Below are 25,194 nucleotides of genomic sequence, written 5' to 3'. Positions count from 1 at the left end.
TCCAGACATATTTCACAGGTTTCATTACAACATATCATTTTTTTCAAAATTCGCTCATCATTAGAATTTTGTTTAAAAAAAAATAAAATTAAAAAAATTCTATCCTGCTCCTTCAAACTGTCTCATCAACACGGTCAAAAACAAGCATCGAATTGACCCCCTTACATTACAAAAACTTAAGACAATCCAGTTTTTTTGATGGAAGAGATGCAAATATTATTGTTCGGGGCATAAGTACGGCTAAAATTGTGCTGGGAGCAATGTGAGACAATCTGATAGAGTCAGCTGGCAGAGACAGTACAGTAAATGGCTTCTCTAAGGCTCCATGTACACTGGGCTTAAAAAATGTCTGTTCTCTTGGGAGTAAAAAAAGGCTCATATAGAGCATTTTTTGTACAAAGCCTAGACGAGTTTTACGTTTTTTCTGCCAGTAAGCTCCAATCAGAAACACGATCCAGAAGGTTTTTTTTATTCTGCCTCGAAGGCTTCACATATACAGGACGTTTTTACAACCTCTCCTTAACGATTTTACCCCCTTCCTGACCAAAGCACTTTTTGCGATTCGGCACTGCATCGCTTTAACTGACAATTGCGCGGTCGTGCAACGTGGCTCCCAAACAAAATTGACGTCCTTTTTTTCCCACAAATAGAGCTTTCTTTTGGCGGTATTTGATCACCTCTGCGGTTTTTATTTTTTGCGCTATAAACAAAAAAATAGTGACAATTTTGAAAAAAACGCATTATTTTTTTTACTTTTTGCAATAATAAATATTTCCAAAAAGTAATTAAAAAAAAAAAAACACATTTTTTTTCCTCAGTTTAGGCCAATACGTATGCTACATATTTTCGGTAAAAAAAAAAAAAAAAAAAAAAAAAAAAAAAACGCAATAAAGTGATTATTGATTGGTTTGCGCAAAAGTTATAGCGTTTACAAAATAGGGGATAGTTTTATGGCATTTTTATTAATACATTTTTTTTTTACTAGTAATGGCAGCGATCAGCGATTTTTATTGTGACTGCGACATTATGGCGGACAGGGAGCAGAGATCAGTGACACTGTCACTAGACAGAACGGGGAGATGCTTGTTTACATCAGCATCTCCCCGTTCGTCCTCTCTGAGGCGATCGCGGGTATCCCCGCGGCGATCGAGTCCGCGGGACCCGCGACCCGACTCACAGAGCTCCTGGCCGGCGCGCATGCAATGGCACAGCAGGGAATTCAAATGGGACTTACAGGTACGCCCATTTGTCCAGCCATGCCATTCTGCCGACGTACATCGGCGAGCGCCGGTCGGGAAGTGGTTAACTTGACAGATAGTAACCCATATTTAAAATGTCCGTTTTGTCGTGTTCACATGCTGCGTTTTGCCACGTTCGCATTTAAAAAAAAAAAAAAAAAAGCCAAAAATGAAAAACGCCTGTAAAGAAAAAACGCGGCTAAAGGCGAGTTACCGCGCTTAGAAGCGTTTGGCGCTTGAAATGCCTCTAAACTCATCGTCTGAACCCATTTTTTTGCATTCCAAAAAAGCCTCTAAACTCAACTGCCTAGAAACAACTATAAAACGACTCTGTATACATGTACAGATAAGATAACAGAGAGTTCAGGAGTGAAATAGCTGAGAATAGCACAACATATACCTAAACGACATCACCAGAACACGTAATACGCTGAGAGTCCCAATAGAGAAGAAATGTGGTCATGTGACTAAAAACAAAGTATTTTTATTATTTGTGTCTAAGCGTTTGTTTTGTCGGTGTGCCCTATCCATGCGAGGAGGGATACAGATCTGGGTTTACAACCATTTTAAGTTGGGTTATTATACATATAGTTGTGCTCATAAGTTTACATGCCCTGGCAGAATTTATGATTTCTTGGCCATTTTTCAGAGAATATGAATGATAACACAAGCTTTTCTTTCACTCATGGTTAGTGTTTGACTGAAGCCATTTAATGTCAACTGTGTTTACTCTTTTTAAATCATGATGGCAACAGAAACGACCCAAAAGACCCTGATCAAAAGTTTACATACCCTGGTGATTTTGGCCTGATAACATGCACACAAGTTGACACAAAGGGGTTTGAATGGCTATTAAAAGGTAACCAGCCTCACCTGTGATCTGTTTGCTTGTAATTAGTGTGTGTGTATAAAAGGTCAATGAGTTTCTGGACTCCTGACAGACTCTTGCATCTTTTATCTAGTGCTGCACTGACATTTCTTGATTCTGAGTCTTGGGGAAAGCAAAAGAATTGTCAAGGGATCTGCGGAAAAAGGTAGTTGAACTGTATAAAACAGGAAGGGGACATAAAAAGATATCCAAGGAATTGAGAATGTCAATCAGCAATGTTCAAACTCTAATCAAGAAGTGGAAAATAAGGGGTTCTGTTGAAACCAAACCACGGTCAGGTAGACGAACTAAAATTTCAGCCACAACTGCCAGGAAAATTGTTCGGGATGCAAAGAAAAACCCACATATAACTTCAAGTGAAATACAGGACTCTCTGAAAACATGTGGTGTGGCTGTTTCAAGATGCACAATAAGGAGGCACTTGAAGAAAGATGGGCTGCATGGTCGAGTAGCCAGAAGAAAGCCATTACTACGCAAATGCCACAAAGTATCCCGCTTACAATACGCCAAACAGCACAGAGACAAACATCAAACCTTCTGGCACAAAGTCATTTGGAGTGATGAGACCGAAATTGAGCTTTTTGGCTACAACAATAAACGCTTTGGAGAGGAGTCAACAAGGTCTATGATGAAAGGTACACCATTCCTACTGTGAAACACGGAGGTGGTTCGCTGATGTTTTGGGGATGTGTGAGCTACAAAAGGCACAGGAAATTTGGTCAAAATTGATGGCAAGATGAATGCAGTATGTTATCAAAAAAATACTGGAGGAACATTTGCATTCATCAGCCAGGAAGCTGTGCATGGGACATTCCAACATGACAACAAACCAAAACACAAGGCCAAGTCGACCTGTCATTGGCTACAGCAGAATAAAGTGAAGGTTCTGGAGTGGCCATCTCAGTCTCCTGACCTCATTATCATTGAGCCACTCTGGGGAGATCTCAAAACGTGCATTTAATGCAAGACAGCCCAAGAATTTATGGGAACTGGAGGCTTTTTTGCCAAGAGGTATGGGCAGCTGTACCATCTGAGAAGATAAAGAGCCTCATCCACAAAAACCACAAAAGACTTCAAGCTGTCATTGATGTTAAAAGGGGGCAATACACAGTATTAAGAACGGGGGTATGTAAACTTTTGATCAGGGTAATTTGGGTAGTTTCTGTTGTGATTAAGATTTTAAAAAAATGAGTAAACACAGTTGATTGATAATAAATGGCTTCAGCCAAACACGAACCATGAGTGAAAAAAGTTTGTGTAATCATTCTCATTCTCTGAAAAATGGCCAAGAAATCATACATTCTGCCAGGGTATGTAAACTTATGAGCACAACTGAATGTCCCCTACAGCTTTTAGTGGACAAAGGGGTCAAATCCAAAATCACGGCTGCTTGTGGTGCTCACAGGGCTTGAAGAGATGTATAAGCGGTCCATCCCCAAGCTGACATCACTTCCGCCCTATACCCACAGGAGTTCTGGAACTTCCATCTCCTCCAACCCTGTGAGCATTGGATTCTGGATATTTGTGCCAATACCAAGTACTTGCATGAGTACCCGAATGGGCTCAAATTGCACTGCAAAGAATATCATGCAATTTGAACAGGAAGGCATATAAGGTATATAAAAGACAGGGAAGCGGTATCTAAGTAGTACAGCAATGGGCAAACTGTTTATTAAAAAAGGTTATCATAACGCACGTTAAAATGTCCAAAATATATCTTGCATATCAAATCCAATGCTCGCAGGGCTGGAGGAGATGTAGGAAGTTCCAGAATCCCTGTGGGTATAGGGTGAAAGTGATGTCGGCTTGGTAGCAGACCGCCTATACATCTCCTCCAGCCCTGTGAGTACTGCAAATGGCCGTGATTTTGGATTTGACCTCTAAGCCTGCAAAAAGCTATAGGGGACATTTGTATAATAACCCAACATAAAATGGTTGTAAACTCAGATATGTATCCCTCCTCACATGGATAGGGCACACCGACAAAGCAACTGCTTAGACACCTCAGCCACATGACCACATTTCTAGGGGCTGGGCTAAACCCCAGCGCATTGCATGTTCTGGTGATATTGTTAAGGTGTAGGTTGTGCTATTTTCTGCTATTTTTAACGCCCTCCCCACAACCATTCAGGTAGGAAGTCGCTGATTTCTCAGAGTCCATCTAGGTTTTATCTTGTGTTGAGCCCATTGTTGTATTTTATGTCCAAAAAGGATGTTTTTTCAACGTAACTATGTTAAATAAAATTTATTGACTTTAATAAACCTTGCAATGTCTTGACGATACCAAGAAAATCCTGCTGCCCTACTCTTTTCCAAAAAAAATTGTTCTTGATATTATTTAGGATGTGGGAACCCATATTTTAGATATTTACGTTTTCTCCGAGTAGCTATTCTTGTGATGAGCCCTGATGAAGAGGGGGGGGGCTATTGTGTACACTCGGTGGAAAGAAAGGAGGGGGCGTGGGGAACCTACCCTGCTCACAGAACACAAGTCCTACTAGCGGCTATAGCCGCTGGCAAGAACTGCATGCTAAAAATCAGACGTGCTGGTTGTACCCAAGTCGATTGACGTATCAACTTGGGTACAATCAGCCTGCCCATAGATGAATTGAATCTCAGCCAGTCCCTGCTGAACCCATTGGGACTAGACCAGTCTATGGCAAGCTTAAGGGGTGTAAAAGGCCTGTTTTAAGCTATCATTACTTGCAATAACCATTACTATTCAAGTGTGCCTAGAGAAATAGTTGCATTTCATGGTTTCTATGGTATATGAACAATTTAAAAAAGGACCCTCAAGTGAGGTGAAGATTGTGCCTGGACTTCTTTTCTCTGAGAATACTCCTGATCACTATTGCTACAGTCAAACCCTTTATAAAAGACATTAGACGATCATCAAGAACACTGCTCTCATGCTGCGGACATTGTTCTCCTCTGTAAGCTTGTGGGGCGATGATCCCTGGAGCTTCTTCCCACTCGATGCAGCCATGTGGAGAGACTGCACACCAATCATATCAATTCCTTAAAAAAAAAAACGTTAAGCTGAATAATTCAAATGGCCCCTCAAACCAGACTCGAAATGCTTTCAATGGCTGGGTCTCCTAGGCAGGGTTTCCGATGAGCACTGTTCTACTTTCTGAAAGGAAGTGACATCAGCGTGAAGCCTTCACATGATGTCTTTACAATAACGGTTACTACACAAGTGGGTCAAGAAGCAATCGTTGTATTTTATACCTCTATGTAAAATGCATGATATATTTCATTGCATCTTCTTGTACCTCTGTGTATAAAATCTGTGGGTTTCGGAATCATTTTCAGAGTTGTATAAAGCCTGAACAATGCTATATACAAGTCCTTCTGAAAGCTTGATTTTTTTTATTAAAGTGGTTATAAACCCTTACCTATACACAGTGAAGTGACGGAAGAGGTGAAGCTCCTTTAGCACATTAGCCAATAAAAGACAACACTTAAGTGCCAAACTCCATTAACTGATGGCTAATACGGTACAATACTCTACTACTGATATGTTATGACTGAAATACCTGCAGGATAGCCATGCTGCACGTGTCAATTGTGTGCAGATTTTCAAGGCTGATCAGATCCCAACAAGAAAGAGGTTAAAAGGGACAAAAGACCTTGTTGCACAGATTACAGCTGAAACAACTTAACAGCATTTGTCTTTAAGTGTCTCCAGAGTGGGATTTACATACATGCTAACTACACACAAAATGTAATTACTTACTAATTTTAATTGCTCATTTCAAGTGAAAATAATTAGTTGGCAACTACGGCAATAATTAGCAGAGCTGTATAAATCTTTATAAGAATACACAGGCTTGAACAAATACTCATAGCCTTGAACGTGCGCCGCTTTAGAGATTTTCATCTTCCATTGTAGTGTGCTAGAAATACGCAAGCATTATTTGTAAAGTGTAAGAAAGGAAAAAAAAAAAAAAAAAAAAAGAAGATTTTAGGTGTTATGTAGACTGGACTGGGTTCTCTTTTTATTTATTTAATTTTTTTTTTTTTTTTTTTAGTGGGCTCACAAAAAGTTGTCTATTGAGGTTTTCACTCAAGAATCACATGTTTATGCGATTTGACCTCATGTAAAAAAGAAAAAAAAAAAAAACAAAAGTGTAAATAGACTCCAAAATCTGCAGATGTATTAGAACCACACATACACTTTCTACACAGTAGCAAGAATCTGCCATATAAAAAGGAAAATATTTATACAAACACTCTTGGGTCCAACATACCATTAGATTTATAAAATAAAATAGTACAAAGAACAATGATGTTCATAGTGACCTACATAGTTGAAACACAGGTTGTTATGGCTGCACCAACACACACGCGCGTGCGTGCACACACGGACGCACGCGCGTGCGTGCACACACAGACGCACGCGCGCGCACACACACACACACACACACACGCGCGCGCACACGTTTCCTCTGTAATGTATCTTTAGTTACAGGGGGATCGTTTCCTCTGTATAGAATATTTTTTCTCTGTTGGTTTTTGTTTTTGGAATAAGAAATGCAATGAGGTTTGATCAAATAAAATGTTTATATTTTAGATGACTCTAATAGAATATAAATGTTTTTATGAATTCAGTGTAATTTTGATACGGATAGGCCGGTCCTTGAGCAACCTTTACTTTCCTTTTTTCTTGATGTTATATAAACTAGATAGGTCATCAACCCAATCAGTATAGGGCTGGGTTAGACCTCTCTACTATATAATCCTCCCACACTTCTAAGGGTAAATAATACAGCCTGTTAATGGCCGTCACTGTTCAGGTATTCTGACAGCTGCAGATGCCAGCTGTCAAAGTATAATAGTCAGCAGGGAAGATTTCCCCATCTTTGCCGTTTGGATGAGTCTTAGATTTTCCACAAGCTGAACAAAAGAAATCCGTGTGTATGGCCACCGTAAAAAAGAGGATTTACAGGCTCCCCCAAAAAATAAAAAGTTAGCGGCTACAAATACTGTAGCTGCTGACTTAACATAAGGACACTTACCGGTTCAGGGATCCAGCGATGTCCTCACCCGAACCGATTGTTCAGAGTGAAGCTGTTTAGGGTGTAGGTGCCGGAGTTCAGATCAGATCAGATCAGATTAGCGAACCCATCAGATCAGTGAATGGAAGTGATGTTCCGTCGGCTGCGCATACGTTCCACGGATTCGCTAATCTGACAGAACAGCGGCATCGAGCACCTTACTAAACACAAGTAAGCGTATATAAATAAATATAGTATATTGGCATCTGTGATGCTGTTTGGATGTTTTATTTTAAAAGCCTAAAAGTTTTAACCCAGAGTAATGCGGGGTGCACCAACATGGTCTCTGCCATCTTCCTACTGCTGGCGTCCAACTTCTTTCAAAATTTATCAAAACAGCATTGTTATACTATATTTATATACGCCCACTTTATTGCTAAAATTACTCTGAAATTCAAGACGTAGCTGGGTGTAGTAAGATGTCCGCTGCCGTCTTCTGCCTGTAGGTGTTCTGTCAGGATGAGCAAACCTGGTAGCGGTGGAACACATGCGCAGCTGATGGAACGTCACTTCCGTTCGCTGATCTGATGGGTTTGCTAATATGATAGAACACCGGCATAGCAAGTAAGTGAAACAGGAAGTGAAGCCTTGCGGCCACGTCTACTCCCCTCTCCATCTTATTCCTGACCCGGAAGTGACGCCCACATATACGCATGTACAAACGTAAACGCACACATTGGGGTGCCTACGCATGAAAATGGCGATTGCGATACATGTTACATATCGCCATGCACAAACTGGCGCCTAACTTTTTATTTTTAGCTGGCTCCTAGACTCAAAAGCAAATTTGTCAAGCCCTGGTTTACACTGTGTATGAACACACATGCGCAGGAGTGATATCATCGCGGCTCCGGCCAATCACAATGCCAGAGTCAGCGATACCCAGAAGTAACTTTGGAAGCGATGACGCTGGTCCAAGTGGTGTATGAGGACTGCTACGGGGGCTTTGCTCTAAGGTGAGTATTTCATAATGAGCTAGTATGGGTTGTCTTTAGAAAAGTAAAAGAGGGGAAATCTTCCAATGGGAACACTAGTTCTGGTGTTGTGGGGGTCCCCAAGGAATTCCCTTAATTTCCCAAGATTTCTTCACTTCCTGCTTGGCTATGGGACAGTAAGTGAAGGTAATCTCCCGCAATAGGACACAGATGGTTAAAAAAAATCTGACAGTTATAACCCTCACTTGCTCTCGCCAAAAACGGAACAAAAAAAAAATGTTGCCTTCAATTCTACTTTTAGGTACCCATGGAATCAGCAGGACAATCAGATGCCCAAGCCGGCCAGGCTGACCGACCACAGGGGAGATATTGACCGTGCTGCTGAAATGGGTCTATTGTCTTCATAACATACACACATTTCACAAGTGCATTTGACAGAGCACCACTGGGACTACAGTTTTTACTTTTATTCATAGTACAGATTTATTATAAGATGGCAGTGCATATAAATGACTAGTGGGTGGGGTGGGAAGGGAAGAGGTGGGGTGCGATCCCCCCCCTCAATCCTCATTTGTAAAATGCTTCTTGGACATTTAGGTGTGTTTGTTTTAGCTGTTAGAAAGCTAATTGCTAGAAGGAAAATAAAGTACTCAAGCATCCACACTAATGGTGGCCATATACGTGAATCAATAAATAATCTATTTCTTTTCCAAATGATCCCATCTGATAGGAATAAATCATCTATAGCCAACAACACAAGGGAAGTGGATTTCAAATCAATTGTGTCTTCCATAAATTCCCGATCGTACCTTGGTTTCCATCATGTAATCTCATAATCCAATCCCTCAGAATGAGATCATGCTCACAAATAAAGCATCTCCATGTTGCCGATTGATGCAAAAGATTGATAATTTTCCACCTTGGCTGTTAGACTCTTTTTAGATAGGTTCGATCAAACTGAGTCGAAATCAATCAGGAGGGTAGTTAAAGCTATTTGAATTGTGGATTTGATCAAATCGTACATTGAAAGGATAACAAAATCAAAGTGTGTGCTGCTACCATTAAAGTAAAATGAGTTATTGTCTAAACATTTCCAATGTGGCTCTCACTTTTCAGAAAAAAAATTCTGCAGCTTTTTTCATATGACAAATTTGCCAACCTTCACCTAAATCTCAGGAACCAGACAAAATCCTCTAACATCTACGGGTACTACAATATAAATTAAAAAAAAAAAAAAGAAAAAAAAAAAAGTAAACAGTGAAGCTATAAAGTGAATAAAAACAATCTGTGCATAAAAGATAAAAGACCATGACAGCTATAAAACCCTGCCATTGTGGCATTACAGAGCCATTATTGGTTATTGTGTGTACATTTTCATTATCGCAGACAATACATGTATAAATATTTATGAACATGGCACAGACATGCAGCAGCGGGTACAATGTGCGCCACTCTCACATGTGACCCATGTCAGTTCAGGGTCAATTGTATGCACATTTTCTACAGGAGATACATTTATGTTGCAAGTTTCTGGCTGTGAAGGGGTCTATCGTCTTCACAGTCCATCTGTCCCAGCAGATTGATGAGGTTTGGAAGATCTCCTTGGAGCTGGGGAAGGGGTGGGATGAAGGGACAGGGGCATTACCACATAATAATGCTGTTCTGATGCTGCCTCTGTGCTAGCGATAAGAGGGACTTCTTATCAGCGGCTCACTGGAAATGTGCTGCTGTCTGATTAGGCCATGGTCTGAGCCAAGGTTATAAACAGCTCTTATCAGGGTCTCTGTGACACAATAATCCAGCCAGCATCAGCAGGACCACACTGTGGAGGTTTGAATCCCAATCACAGAATAAGCAGACCTACACCATGGTGTAGCCGGAGCTTTTGTGTTTCTGCATACAGAGCATCAGCTTTCTTCATACAGGTCTGGTATATACACACAGTGTATCAATGTTCTACACATGGGGCTGTTCACTACGCAAATTCACATTCTTCATACATGGCTGGTGTATACTGCACATCCATGTACATACGGGACTGGCACATCCATGTACATACAGGACTGGCACATACTGCACATCCATGTACATACGGGACTGGCACATACTGCACATCCATGTACATACAGGGCTGGTGTATACTGCACATCCATGTACATACAGGGCTGGTGTATATTGCACATCCATGTACATACAGGGCTGGCACATACTGCACATCCATGTACATACAGAACTGGTGTATACTGCACATCCATGTACATACAGGACTGGTGTATACTGCACATCCATGTACATACATGGCTGGCGTATACAGGGCATCCATGTTCATGCATGGCTGGTGTATACCGTGCATCCATGTACATACAGGACTGGCATATACTGTGCATCCATGTACGTAGAGGGCTGGCGTATACTGCGCATCCATGTACATACAGGGCTGGTGTATACTGCGCATCCATGTACATACATGGCTGACGTATACAAGGCATCCATGTTCGCACATGGCTGGCATATACTGTACATGAACGTCCTTCATACATGACTAATGTATACTGCACATAAAACATCCCTCATACAGGACTATACAGGGGGTTAATGCTCCTCATACAGGGCATCCACTTTCTTCATACATGGCTGATGTATACTTTACAACAATGCTTTTCATACAGGGTTGATGTATATTGTACAATGTTCTTCATACATGGCTGATGTATACAGGGCATCAATATTATTCATAAATGGCTGGTGTATACAGGGCATCAATGTTCTTCATACTGTGCATTAATTTGCTGCCCGTCTAGGCCAATGCCTCCTATGGCTTATCATTGCCCACTGAATAAAATGAAAAATACTAACATATAAAAGCCATTTACAACTCTTCTCTAGACTAAAAATACCACCCAAGTCTTCTTACTCCATCAAAGACTGCCTGTGCTCCCTTTCACCTCTCCTATTCTCTGGAACTCACTACCCCAATCTATCCCGCTCTTTTTCCATCTATCTTTCAGCTATCCCTGATAACTCCTCTTTTTACGAAAGCCTCTCTCAACCCTACCCAACAACTGAACTTTTACTTTCTCCAACAACTCATCCCCACAGCTATTACCTTTTTTATCACATGACCCTCAACTTTAGATTGTAAGCTCTTGCAGGAGCAAGGCCCTTCTAATGCCTTCTACACATAAGAATATCGGATGAATGATCTTCAAAAGTGATGTAATGTCTTGTATTGTAAAGTAAAATTTTTTCTTTTTTGTACAAATATTATACTACTTACACAAAATATTTTTGTTCTGGTAACATACGAGAAAAAAAAATCTGTGCTTGTCCCTTTGGATATTTTCACAAGAACTGTGGTGATTGGCTCTCGAAAGCTGTGTACTAATGATCGGATTATCGGACGAACGCTCCATTTTTAGTCCGATTTTCTCTTGGTGTGTACTAGGCAAAACTCTTCTCTTGGATTGGTTTGCAACTGTACTGTCTTCCCTTACTTTGTAGGCCACTGTATAAAACTGTTGGCAGTTATATTGATCACACAAACACTCTGGGGGCACATGAGGTCATCAGTTAACCCACTAGCATGTCACAGTGGAATGAAAACCAGGGGTCACAGGAGATGCCCTCCCTGTTGGTAACTGAATATGGAGCCCCAGAACTGCAATAAATCTGGCACTATATTGGCAAAAACTCCCTACTGCTCAATCAGTTGCAGTTAGAGAAATTTCTACCCAAACCTTACAGGCAAAAGTGTATGATTTTTCAAAGTTTTCCCCATAGCGTCACAAATGAAAACGATCTTGTCTTGCTGCCAAAGGGTTTTCCCAATATGTCTTAAAAGTATGTGTGCATTAAAGACTGCTATTGACACCTAGGTACTTGTCAGCCTCTAAATAACCTCACCATGTCCAGCAAATTTTTGAAATGGGCACCTTAAAGTGGAGTTCCACCCAAAAATGTAACTTCTGCTGTCCAGATTCCCCCTCCGGTGTCACATTTGGCACCTTTCGGGGGGGGGGGGGGGGCAGCTTCGGGTGAGGACGTCGCGGGCGCCCTGGACAGGTAAGTGTCCTTCTTTGCAGTATTTGTAGCTACTGACTTTTAATTTTTTTTCGGTGGAACTCTTTAAACCACTTTGATACCGACTTATATTTATTAAAGTTTCTGGTCATTTTTTTTTTTATTAAATTCAAGGTATTTTCAACTGCCCTGAATGAAAAAATTTGACTTAAACAGTGACTTGGAAGGAAACAATGATTATATGACCAATTAAATAAGAAACTAGGCCTACAAAACCCAAAAACAACAGGAGAACTGTAACCAGATCGTTCCTAAAATCATTATCCAGTTTCTCTTTGCTTTCCCCTGGCAAGTACTAAAGCAATATGGCCAATAAAACCTAAACCTGGTGGCACCAAGGCTACACACCAATAGGGCCCATACAGACCAGCAGCATATTTCTTTCATGAACATTAGATATCCTCCTAGACAGAACCTGGTTTTGAAGTGGTTGTTTAGGTAACCACTTTTTAAGCTGCTAAATACCTTATCTCATCAGCAGTATATAGCAGTCAGTGCCTGGTAAAGCTTGCAGGAGGAGTTTTCATTCTACTGTCCTATGAGGCCGCAGGACCCCTGACTTTTTGTTTGGACAGTGCCGATTGGCCCTGTGCTGATCACATGCACCCTCCCAAAAAAAAAACATCTCTAGCAATACACACTAAACTGAGCATGTGCAGTGACTCCAAAGGCTGTGTTCTATGAGGAGATGGATTGGGAACAGTGGAAGGGGAGGATCAGAGAAGACAGGATCAAACAGCCTTCTTACATAATGTGGATGACTAACCCCTTAGGTTCCACAGTAAGTATAGCAAGCACACTATTACATATACTGACTGATTTTACTGTTGTGGGTTTAGGAACACTTTAAAGTGGTAGTAAACGTAGTTTACCACTTTTCCTTACAAGTAAGCATAAAATAAGGCTTACTTTTAGGTACAGTGAAGATCTTCTAAACTTGCACTGTTTAGGTGATGTCACCAGCGCATGCGCTCTGAAGGTCCGGCATACTGCACTGGACCTTCAGAGCCCATGCCGTAAATGGCAGCTCTTGCGCCCAGGAGTGACGTTATCACAATCCCGGCTAGTATGTGATGCATACTAGCACATTATGAGAATGCCTTGCAGGGGAAGTTTTTTTTTTTTTTTTTACTGCGGTTTACCAACGCTTCAATATTTCCACTATATTCAAAGGTGCCAATTCAAATCTGAGCATAGTGTCACTTGAAGCTTGTTGCTAAAAGAAGTCCATATAGTACACTTGGTGTTGATTTATTCACTTTAAGGTGAGCATCACTGAGGACAAGGGGGCACTATGTCTAGAGCAAAAAAAGATTTAATCTCCAAATACGGAAAGGTTTCTTTGCAGTAAGAGCTTTGAAAATGTGGAATAGACTCCCTCCAGAGGTGGTTCTGGGCAGCTCAGTAGATTGCTTTAAAAAAGGCCTGGATTCTTTCATAGGTGTACATAACTGGGTACTAACATTTATAGTTGATCCAGGGAATATCCGATTGCCTTTCTGGGATCAGGAAGGAATTCTTTCCCCTGCTGGAGCAAATTGGATCATGCTTTGCTGGGGTTTTTTTACCTTCCTCTGGATCAACTGTGGGTATAGGATTGTGTATATAGGATTGTATAGTTTTTTTTTTTTGGTTGAACTAGATTGACTTGTGTCCTTTTTCAACCTATGTAACTATGCAAGAGTCGCATGTTTTGGCCCCTTCTAGGCCTCAAGAGGAACAGCTGAAAAATGCACAAAAATGTGCCACTGGAAAGCCAAGAAAAACAAGTGTCACCTTGCCTTAGTTCTGGCACATAGGATAATTTTTTTACTTGGATTTTACAGTTGGTAATAAAGCTTTTATTTACAAAAATCACACTATTAATGTTTTTGTGAGTTATGAATGCTCCCAGTTCTCATGACAGCCCTTGTGAGTGTTTTGATTCTATATTAGGTAGAAAGAGGCAAACGCTTGAAAACGCAAGCATTTACCATTATCTAGACACACACAAGTTTTTGTGTATTTATGATGTAAATAATTAATTTGGAAAGGACCTACCCTCTCTACGGAAAGACATGCTGGGCTCCCCAGTTTAGACCACAGAGAACAATCACGTGCCGTTCGCTGTAACTCTCATTGCCATTGCATTACATACCTAAAGTACAAGGGGGAAAAGTTCATAGATGACATTTCCCATAAACTGTACGTATGACAGTAACCACGCACTGCAATTCAAGACCTATTACCAAGACGATAATCATATTAGCAGATTTTACAATCTTGCACCATAGGCCCATGTTTAGAAAAGTTCAGGAAGAATACAATGCTTATCGTAATTATCGTATCTGTTTTTACTGATATGCCTTTTATTAGTGCGTTTATTTTTATCTATTATATTTTACTCTGTAATCTGTATAGATTTCACGACATTTTCCTTAAAATCACTCCATTCCCAGTGATAAATGTGAAAGTGGTCACGCTCTAGAATGCTTAGGAATCAGTGCCTTGCCACTGTAAGTGTTTGCAGTAATTGTCTCCGCTGGGTGAATGGGAATCCATGCCTTGAGAAGCAGCGGAGAGGCCTCCACTCACACAGTTACCCGGGAGTAATTCAGCAGGTTTATGGATGGGAAATTAGCTCAGGGGCTGGAGATATTGAGCGGAACTATGGACAGAGGAGAGAATAATGATGGAAGATGCCAGAGAGAAGCAGGGGACCACATGGAGCAGCCAATTCTCCTTCGCTGAAAAACGATGTAGCCATTTTAAAACTCCCAGTGGGCAATCCAGTGCCCACAAGTGTTTCTGTGGACTAATGTTGATATCATAAACCATTCTAAAAAAGGAAAAATGTATTTGACAAGCAAGGAAAGCCAATACAAAACTAAAACAAAAGGAGGCAAGTCTCATGTCTTCTAAAGATTATAGACGCTCATAAAGAAATGGGTGGAGAACGACATCGAGCGGGGCTATATCAGATGAGTACAGACGTCATTTTATAATCTGTATTCTGATCTCATTGTCAGAGCTGCAATGAGAATGTTCACCTCATGAAACATTCAACACATACCGAGTTCTCCTCTGCCCTAGACAATCTCTCTCCCGCTCTTGTCTTTACACAAGGAAGGAAGGAAAAGTCCACGGCACAAGTCGCTTGACAGTGCCATCAGCCTCTTTGCTATTCCGCTCGTGTTCCCAGCTTCGCGCTCCTCTCTCTCTCTCTGTTTTGTTCCCTTGCTCTGGCTCCTGTGTGGGTCAGACAAATAAATCTCAGGAGGGAATTGGGCAAGGAAATGATTTTCACCCGATCGGTGGAGAGAGCGCCAGCCCAGGACACACAGAGAGATGGGAATATTAATAGGCTAGAGGAAATAACGGAGCTTAACCCTTACGTTGCTGAAAAACCTTGCCATCAGATGCATGCCTATGTTGAAACCAAAGCCATGCAATGCCGTTACAATTGGAACTTTGCTAGTTTCCTTCTTCTGCTTACAAAATTAAGTCCATGTGCAAGAAGTAGGGCAGCCATATGATCTGTAGTAAAATACCACCCATCCAACATCCTTCTCATAGGATGTGCCACATGCTTCTGTAGGCTCAGGTGGCATTCTCTGCCTTGGGAGGAAAAGAAACAGTAAGTAAAATTGCTGTGCAAAATGCAGACAATATAAAAAAACAAAAAAACAAAAACAAAACACAAAAACAAAAAACCAAACACTAAAAAATATCAAACACAATTTCACAATAATAAAAATGACTGCATGTTATGAAAATGCTGATCGGCGAAAATCCATCTGAGGAGAGCTGCATTGATGCTATGGAGAGTGGGCATTAAGGAACAAGCCAATGGTCAAAAGATGTGACCAATACAAAAGTTCCACATCTCTCAATCCAGCTACTCAACACAAAAAGTTCAGACCATCACACACATGAATCCTTTCTTTATGGGTGAATGTGAACTGCAGAGGGACTGCCAACAATGAATGGGAAACATACTGACATTTTTCAACTGAAGTTGACTTTTCTCCAGATGTCTTTCTGAGTGATCAGTGAAAGTGTAACACACACACAGTAGGGAATGAGTTGAATACTTCCAGCCTTGCTGATTGACTTGCAAATTTTGGTTAATTTCTAGGTGGGAGGTTTAGTGATTGCCTACTGGCAAGTAAGCCATACAAACAAAAATGGTGTAACACCAATCCTATCTCCTTTTGGGAACAGTTTACAGACTAGAGCAGATTGACATAGGCATTGCATCAGCATAACCATCATAAAATTAAGCAAAATTTATATATATATAATTTTCTCAGAAACAAACCTTATGGCATCCACCATAACACGAGATGTTATTAGTTCACCTTTCTTGACCTTGCCAAGAAGGTGAACCTCCGCTTTCTTGGAAGAAGATTTCACAGAACGAACAGCTTAGATTCTGCTTTGGTTGATTTCCCAGAAGATGACTAGTTCCATGTATGTCCACTAAGTATTCCCTCTTCACTCACAATAGGCACAAGAACATGTTTGCTTGTGCCCACCTGTGCATTTAGATCACAGTCTTTCATTAGATATTGGCTCTGGTATAAAATGTATGATCGTGATTTTTTTTTTTAATCGGAGGTCCGCTCATATCGCTGTAAAAATTAAAAGCCAGGAGCTACACATACTGCAGCTGTTGGCTTTTAATAATAGAACAATTACCTGTCCTGGAGTCCAGCGATGACGGCACCGCAGCTGATGTTTCCATCAGCTGTCGGGTGCTGCCGCCGCTACTGCAGGTAAGGGTACCCAGCAGTGTAGCCTTACGGCTTCACGCCGGGAAACCTACTGTGCATGCGCTAGGCTCCACACCTCTCCTACTGGCCCGGCTGCTGGGGAAGGAGGGAGGAAGGAGGGAGACACTTTTGGGCTAGATAGTTAATATCGCGTAGTAGTTTTGGACCAGTCTATAAATGAGAGTATATGCTTTCAATGACAGCAGGAAAGACTCTAAAGACAACAGGTCAAATATTTTTGAGTTTTGAATACTACTTTGCCCAGCTCTGACATTTATGTGATACTAAACACACTTTTTAATTCACATTGTCCCTTCTATTTCTGTATATGGATGATGGCACTAATTAAATAATAAAAAAAAAAAAAAACACCACATCTAAGTACAGTGCCTTGAAAAGTATTCATACCCTTTAAAATGTTCCACATTGTGTCATGTTACAACCAAAAACGTAAATTAATTTTATTGGGATTTTATGTGGTAGACTCACACAAAGTGGCACATAATTGTGAAGTGGAAGGAAAATGATTAATGGTTTTCAAACATTTTTAGTAATAAATATGTGAAAAGTGTGGCGTGCATTTGTACTCAGCCCCATTTACGCTGATACCCCTAAATAAAATCTAGTGGAACCAATTGCCTTCAGAAGTCACCAAATTAGTAAATAGAGTTCACCTGTGTGTAATTTAATCTCAGTATAAATACAGCTGTTCTGTGAAGCCCTCAGAGGTTTGTTAGAGAACCTTAGTTAAACAGCAAAATGAAAGCCATGGAACACACCAGACAGGTCAGGGATAAAGTTGTGGAGAAGTTTAAAGCAGGGTTAGGTTATAAAAAAAAAAATATCCCAAGCTTTGAACATCTCACAGAGCACTGTTCAAACCATCATCCAAAAATGGAAAGAGTATGGCACAAAGGCAAACCTACCAAGACATGGCTATCCACCTAAAATGACAGGCCAGGAAAGGAGAGCATTAATCAGAGAAGCAGCCAAGATCTGGAGGAGCTGCAGAGATCAATAGCTCAGGTGGGAGATTTTGTCCACAGGACAAGTACTCCACAAATCTGGCCTTTATGGGAGAGTAGCAAGAAGAAAACCATTGTTGAAAGAAAGCCACAAGAAGTCCTGTTTGCAGTTTGCGAGAAGCCATGTGGGGGACAAAACAAACATGTGGAAGAAGAGGCTCTGGTCAGATGAGACCAAAATTTAACTTTTTGGCATAAAAGCAAAACGCTACATGTGGTAGAAAACTAAGACTGCACATCACCCTGAACACACCAGCCTCCACCGTGAAACGTGGTGGTGGCAGCATCATGTTGTGGGGATGCTTTTCTTCAGCAGGGACAGGGAAGCTGGTCAGTGTTTATGGGAAGATGGATGAAGCCAAATACAGAGCAATCTTAGAAGAAAATCTGTTAAGAGTCTGCAAAAGACTTGACTGGGGTGGAGGTTCACCACCAGCAGGACAACGACCCTAAACATACAGCCAGAGCTACAATGGAATGGAATCAAAACCATATTCATGTGTTAGAATGGCCCAGTCAAAGTCCAGACCCAAATCCAATTGAGAACCTGTGGCTAGACTTGAAAATTGCTGTTCACAGACGCTCTGCATCCAATCTGACAGAGCTTGAACTATTTTTCAAAGAAAAATGGGCAGAAATTTCACTCTAGATGTGCAAAGTTGGTAGAGGACATACCCAAAAAGACTTGCAGCGAAAGGTGGTTCTACAAAGTATTGACTCAGGAGGCTGAATACAAATGCACGCCACACTTCACGTATTTGTAAAAAAAAAAAATTCAAAACCATCATTTTCCTTCTACTTCACAATTATGTGCTCATTGTGTTGGTCTATCACATAAAATCCCAATAAAATACATTTAAGTTTTTGGTTGTAACATAATAAAATATAGAAAATTTTAATTGGCATGAATACTTTTTTTCAAGGCACTGTACCTTTTTCCTAATCAATATACAGCAGGAGGAGCGTCTAGTCTTCTGCTGCTGGTCACATGTTCAAAATAAAAAAACAAAAAAAACACAACCACCTTTGGAAGACAGAGTAAAAATAAACAGTTCTAAATTGTCATATAAATATGTATTTGAACTCAAATCTTTATTATTTTTGGCAACATGAATGCGAGTGGCTTTCTGCCAGTCATAGGCTGTGTCACACCCCTCCAGCCTGTGTCTTAGAATACGAGGGAGGTGAAGCCTCCATCAATCTACATATAATATCCCTCCCCCATTGTGTTTAGCTGGTCAATGGACATGGAGGAGGAGGGGGGAAAGAGTGGGGTGGCCTTTAACACTGTGTGTGTGACTCTATAGTCACATGGGCTGCTCAGATGTGATAGGGAGAAAATGCTCAGCATAGAAACTCACTGAAAACTGAGCATGTGCAGAGCTGCCAACACTGCTCTGCAAAATCCCCAACCGCATAGCAGGATCAACCAGGTTTTTTGCTGAATACCGAAAGCAAATCAAATAGTGACTGAGTGAGTATGAACAACATGTAATACAGCATTTGTTGATAGTTTTTTTTATCATGTGGGTTTAGTGACACTTTAAAGCCCATCACCAATATGCAACTAAGGAATTCTGTATATATGTTTGCCACTAATGTCTGACAAAGTCAGCGTATCCCGGGAACAGGAGTATTAGTAGTAGAGTGGGTAAGAGTTAAAACCTTTACCAGGTTTATATTGCAGTGTCCCTGTCGTACTTTCTTCTTCTAGTGTCTCCTAAGGCCATATTTACAAAGCAGTGAATGTGACATTTAATAAAGATTCGCTGCAGGTGAATCTTCGTAGTTAATGGTTTTTAAAATGATAGCGGCTGATCCACCTGCAGTGAATGTTTGATGAACATTTACTGCTTTATAAAATACGCCCCCTAATGTTTCCTAGGTGTGAGACTATGGGGTTGATTTACTAAAGGCAAACAGTCTGTGCACTGCAAGTGCAGTTGCTCTAGATCTGAGGGGAACATGCAAGGAAAATAAAAAAAAGATTTTTTGCTTGCACAAGATTTGATGATAGAAATCAGCAGGTGCTTCCCCTAATTTCAGAGCTTCGCCTTTGATGTAGAGCAACTGCACTTACAGTGCACAGTATATTTGCCTTTAGTAAACCAACCACATTATCCGAAAAGAACCTCATAATCCGAAAAGAATCAGACTGCAACAAAAGATTCTCAAAAGTACGAGAATAAAACAGAAGTTCCAAACTGAAAGTTATGAGTACAAATGCTTTGCTGGTTCTTTAGTGACAGCAAAAAAAAAAAAAATCCAGCACATTTTGGTAGCCCTCTTCATCAGGGCTTAGACTTAAAAAGCTTCAAAACACATCTCAAATATTTCACATGCCATTCATATTTTCATAAAGAAAGAATACAATTTTGAATCTTGGTGTTTGGTATTCCTGTTGCTGGTACAATTCTCAGCATGCAGCTGTTAGGCCCCTTTCACACTGGGGCGGGTTCGGCGGTAAAATGGCGCTATTTTTAGCGCCGCTTTAGCGGCGGTATTCGGCCGCTAGCAGGGCGAGAAAGGGTTAAAACCACCCCAAAGCTATGTCGGCGGTATAGCCGCGCTGCCCCATTGATTTCAATGGGCAGGAGCAGTGAAGGGGCGGTGTATACACCGCTCCTTCACCGCTACAAAGATGCTGCTAGCAGGACTTTTTTTACCATCCTGCCAGTGCACCGCTGCAGTGTGAAAGCCCTCGGGGCTTTCACATTGGAGACACAGCAGCGGCTCTTTCAGGGCACTTTGCAGGTGCTATTTTTAGCGCAATAGTGCCTGCAAAGAGCCCCAGTGTGAAAGGGGTCTGAATGTTGCCTAAACTTCTGACTGCTTTAAAAATTCAGTATACATCTGACACATATTTTGTTTGCTAAAGCATCCCTTTTAAGTCCATATACACTTTTAAAATCTTTAAGGTGATACTAAGTTATTAAAAAAAAAAAAAAGAAGAAGAAGATGGTCAGTCATACCTATCTACTTAATGATCTTGAACAGAAAGGCCCCTTGCGCACAGGAGCCGCTTGGGAGGTGTGAACCAGCTCCATAGAGAGCCGGTCACAATCTCCTGATATGTGAATTGGATGCTGGGAAACTTGCATCCAACTGTCAATAGTGTGAACCCAGCCTTAGTCTTTAGAACCTCTAAGCCAGTGATGGCGAACCTTGGTACCCCAGATGTTTTGGAACTACAAGGTTTACCATCACTGCTCTAAGCCCTGAAGGGGAAGCTTGTAGCCAATGTAATGCGTCAAGTTTCATGGCAACAAAAATCTGGCAGATTTCCTACTCCACCTACAACAAGGCAGGGGGACTGAAACATCCATCTCACATGGAGCTATATCTGTCATCACTGTGCTAGAGGAGATCTAAAAAGGGTAATAAAAAAAATTAATTGTTGGGAATCAAAACCTATCCTACACCATTTAAAAGTTTAAAGAACAAAAAATATTATAAAAATACATAATTAATATATTAAAGATAAAAATTAAAATTATATATATAAATATATATATATATATATATATATATATATATATATATATATATATATATATATATATATATATATATATATATATATATATATATATATATATATATATATATATATATATTCCTAGTTCCACTTCAAGCTTTCTTATGGTGTCTGATCAAAGAGATTTATTCCGAGTGGATTACGACAGGTATAATTCCCCAAATGTTTAACTCCCGTATTCAAATTTCCTTGCTCGGGGGTTAAAAAAAAAAAAAAGAATCCTGTATGGAGCAAGCATAATTGTTCTTAGATTTTTCCATTGCCATACATAACATTTACCATACTTGTACAATTACAGGTAAATCAAGAGTCATAATAATAAATGTTGCTCACATCTCCTGATGTTCCCAATATTTTAGTTGTAAGTACAATAGAATCCCTTTAAACAGCTTTGACTCTAATGGAATGTCTGTCACCTCCTTTCACATTAGCTCAAGAACCCAAAATGTCAGCACTTCAGTAACAGGCGGCTCTGAGATCTGAGCGCTGATAAGCCAACCACTTCCACTGAAGAGCACGAGAGAGAGGCAGAGGAAAAAAAAAACAGAATCTAATAAATTTACGGTTTTATATACTTCCTTCAATTCTAAAAGTCTTGTTCAATAAAGTTTAAAATGCCACTACAGAGCTATAAGAGCGAGCGTATCCAGCCAGCCCCGAGATTCTACGCTGCCTCCAAGTCTTCCCGTTATCCGCAGGAGCAATAAAGTTTTATATGTTTGAACTGACTGTAAAAAGGTTTGAATGGCTGTGGCGGGGGAGCGATATATCTCTTTTATTGTTATTATCATATTCCCCACAAGACCCCTTGGCCAGTGTCAATTCCTCTCGCATGACACCTCTGTGCTGTCAGCAGTTTGCACCCCCACTACCAGCCCTCCCCTCCCCACTTTGCTATGAGTTATCAGCAAGACAAGCAGGGAGGGGAATAAATAAAGCATAACTCCCCTTAGCCCTCCCTTACTTCACCAGAAAAAAAACACCAGACCCCACTTCACTAGACAAGAGGCTAAGGAGATGGGCATAACGGCATGTTCTGTACGACAAGATTTTAACCTCCATCTTAGTGCTGACTTCACCAGTGCCTTCATCCAGCGCATCAATACGATTTCAGATTTATTGTTACCATTATTACATTTTAAAAATACACACCCTAATGATGACCCATTACAATAAAATTCTATGTAACCAGCACAGCAGTACAATAGTATAGAGGTTTATTCATAAATGTTAGTACACAAGATTCACAGAAAATGTTCACACATTTTCCACCCCCCCCCCCCCCCCCAAAAAAAAAAAAAAACTGATTAGAAAAATCATGTGTGAAAACTTGTATGTGACTGTAGACCCATTTTTGTCTCAATAAATCTAATCAAGCCTATTATTTTCAGCTAGGCATAGCTAATTATATACACACACACATATATATATATATATATATATATATATATATATATATATACACACACACATATATACACACATACATACACACACCCCCCCCCCCCCCCCAAGACTAGGTGGAAAAACGCCCCCCCTTACGAGTCACACCTTGCTTCCATCCCCTACCCACCTCCCAGTACCAGCCCTTGGTTCCATCCCCTACCCACCTCTTAGTAGCAGCCTTGGTTCCACCCCTACCCACCCCCAGGCACCGGCCCTTTTAAAGAGAGTACAGAACAAAGTATTAATTTTGTGGTGCTAATTAATTTGTATGGACTTTGTTAACAACAAGAAAAGCAGTAACATAGATCCCCTGCACCCAGCCACAATAGATCCCTCAACAATAGATACCCTCTAGCAACACTAGACCCCACCCCCAGCAACACTAGACCCCACCCCCAGCAACACTAGACCCCACCCCCAGCAACACTAGACCCCACCCCCAGCAACACTAGACCCCACCCCCAGCAACACTAGACCCCACCCCCAGCAACACTAGACCCCACCCCCAGCAACACTAGACCCCACCCCCAGCAACACTAGACCCCCCACATAATATTCTACCCCCTCCTCCCCCAGCAACAAGAAACAGACAGTTAAAAAATACCACCCCAGTGACAATAGATCCAGCCCAACAACAACAGAACCCCAGCAGCAACAGATTCCTCAGCAGCCAGCATCAATAGACCATCTAGCAGCCAGCAAGAATAGGCCTCTCCCTCAACAATTCATAACACCCCCAGTAACAATAGACCTCCCCAGTGGACACCGCATACAAAAATAGATTCCTGCCAACATCAATAGACCCTCCAGCACTCCTTGCCATTACATACATTCAGAGCTGGAGGTTGCAGAACTATGCTCCCCCACATTCCTGCTGAAAAAAAAGCCCTGCATACATACATATACACACAAACTTTGTATCCAAGTCTTAGCCTGTAGGGTTCAATATTGAGTTGGCCCACCCTTTGCAGCTATAACAGCTTTAACTCTTCTGGGAAGGCTGTCCACAAGGTTTAGGAGTGTGTCTATGGGAATGTTTGACCATTCTTCTAGAAGAGCATTTGTGAGGTCAGGCACTGATGTTGGAGAGAAGGCCTGGCTCGCATTCTCCACTCTAATTCATCCCAAAGGTGTTCCATCAGGTTGAGGTCAGGAACTCTGTGCAGGCCAGTCAAGTTCCTCTACCCCAAACTCGATCATCCATGTCTTTATGGACCTTGCTTTGTGCACTGGTCCAAATCATTTGGTGGAGGGGGGATTATGATGTGGGGTTGTTTTTCAGGGGTTGGGCTTGGTCCCCCAGTTCCAGCGAAGGGAACTCTTAAAGCATCAGCATACCAAGACATTTTGGACAATTTCATGCTCCCAACTTTGTGAGAACAGTTTGGGGATGGCCCCTTCCTGTTCCAACATGACTGTGCACCAGTGCACAAAGTAAAGTCCACAAAGACATGGATGAGTGAATGCCGAATAGCCGTGTTTTTCAGCTTTTATCAGAGTTAGGAGCGTTTTTACAGCTGAAAAACTCCTCTTAAATCCTTCTAGTTCTGTTTTTTTCCCAGCCAGACAACACCCCTGCGAAAAAAATGCTAATAACCGCCTATGTGTGCATGGACACATAGGATAACATGCCGGGGAGTTTACTGGCTGCAGAAAAAAACATCTGAAACCAAAAACAGCAGCTGTAAAAACATCCAGTGTGCAAGAGACCTTAAAAAATAAAAAAAATTAAAAAAAATTAATTAGGTGGATCGTGGGTGCAATGTCAGGCTCCTGCAGACAGCTCTGACCATACCTCTGTACAGGCTTTCAGGTGGAAAGCTGGAGGAAGAAGCAATGGACTAAGAGTGCACCGATTACCACACTCGTAGTCCACTATAAGCTCATCTACTGTGGTGGAAAACAGGACTTGTAGTTTATTTATTCACAGATCTCTGTGAATGAATGAAGTGGCTGTGCAGCTAAAGCTTTGCAACTAAGAAGGGAGGTGCTAAGGAACATGCTACACCCTATATATACACTGGTGTAACATACACCATGTTCCCAAAGGTGAATGGCGCGTAACCAGATATTCTCTAGTTGTCAATTGAGCTGGCTTCCAAAAAATCCTGCTTGCTCATTGCTCTCAGACCTCATCTTTGGGTATATATAGCTGTCTAGTGATAAGCTTGTTATTGTTTGACATGCATCACCCTTCCATGTGCTCCTTGCTGTTAGGGCCAGTTATAT

At 41.1% G+C, this 25,194-nt stretch overlaps 1 protein-coding gene across 14 annotated transcripts in view; it reads right to left on the bottom strand.

Annotated features, from left to right (window-relative positions):
* Positions 1-25,194, bottom strand: part of LOC141103556 (pre-B-cell leukemia transcription factor 1) — a 214,613-nt gene that overhangs the window by 65,936 nt on the left and 123,483 nt on the right. The gene's annotated exons all lie outside the window — the stretch shown is intronic.

The sequence above is a fragment of the Aquarana catesbeiana genome, linkage group LG07 (assembly GCF_042186555.1).
Source record: "Aquarana catesbeiana isolate 2022-GZ linkage group LG07, ASM4218655v1, whole genome shotgun sequence".
Lineage (NCBI taxonomy): Eukaryota > Metazoa > Chordata > Amphibia > Anura > Ranidae > Aquarana > Aquarana catesbeiana.
This window is presented reverse-complemented; position numbering and strand designations above follow the sequence as displayed.